General features: G+C 48.2%; 2 non-coding genes across 2 annotated transcripts; both read left to right on the plus strand.

The window, feature by feature from the left end:
* The first annotated feature begins 559 nt into the window (after positions 1-559).
* On the plus strand, positions 560-632 carry Pmar_PMAR023496. Its single transcript has one exon. It is a non-coding gene; the product is annotated as a tRNA-Glu (tRNA).
* A 226-nt stretch (positions 633-858) lies between these two features.
* On the plus strand, positions 859-931 carry Pmar_PMAR023497. The gene has a single exon. It is a non-coding gene; the product is annotated as a tRNA-Ala (tRNA).
* Positions 932-1,060: the final 129 nt, after the last annotated feature.

The raw sequence follows: 1,060 nt of genomic DNA on the forward strand, positions 1-1,060 counted from the left end.
TCAATGGTAGAGCGCTCGCTTAGCAAGCGAGAGGCACCGGGATCGATGCCCGGGTTCTCCATTTTCGCTCGTATGTTGACGCGGTTCTGATGCCGACAACTATCATCCTGCTGAGTGTGGGGTTTTGTATGTAGCATCCCAATAAGGTGGAAAGACAGCATCATGAACCCTTACGGACTTGTTCGGGAGGGAGTGGTACAATCGTAAATTTGTTGCGTGGTGACTGATTGGGCTGGTCACAATGCTTGTAGACGCACCATATGATAGAGGGAAACTGTGTGTTATACCACCTCCATTTAGCACAACAGTTAGTGGTGACTGGTGATACCACAATTCATGGGAATATGAAAATGAATGAAGGATATAATCATCCTTCGAGATAAGTGTCACCAATGATAGAGGCGCGTCTCAATAATATACCAGATTCCTTTCGAACCTGGGAAATGTTCCTTAGTGCGGCCTTGTTGGTGATGCTGCAATCATCTCGGTTGCTACCTCAATCACGCAGGTGGACTGAACAGCACTTTTGTGAACTGTATATAATTTTATGTTTTCAGTTTCCGATGTAGTCTAGCTGGTTAGGATTCGTGGCTTTCACCCACGCGACCAGGGTTCGAGTCCCTGCATCGGAAAGTGTATATGAGATAAGATATTTGTTGGGCTCACATTGAGCGCAATGATTGAAGACTGAGCAGGAGTGTTAGAGGAGCATCGTAGTTCGAGATGCACGACCTGTTATTGGTTCCCCTCCTCCCTTGGACAATGTTCGTCACCCATTCGTGGACCACTTCAACATTGTTCGAGGGGCGAGGGTGCTCAGCCCATCTTTCCGGAATGGAAAGAATTTGAATATTGTGAGGGGGACTAGCTCAAATGGTAGAGCGCTCGCTTAGCAAGCGAGAGGCACCGGGATCGATGCCCGGGTTCTCCATTTTCGCTCGTATGTTGACGCGGTTCTGATGCCGACAACTATCATCCTGCTGAGTGTGGGGTTTTGTATGTAGCATCCCAATAAGGTGGAAGACAGCATCATGAACCCTTACGGACTTGTTCGGGAGGG

Source organism: Perkinsus marinus, assembly GCF_000006405.1.
Source record: "Perkinsus marinus ATCC 50983 genomic scaffold scf_1104296965186, whole genome shotgun sequence".
Taxonomy (NCBI): Eukaryota; Perkinsozoa; order Perkinsida; family Perkinsidae; genus Perkinsus; species Perkinsus marinus.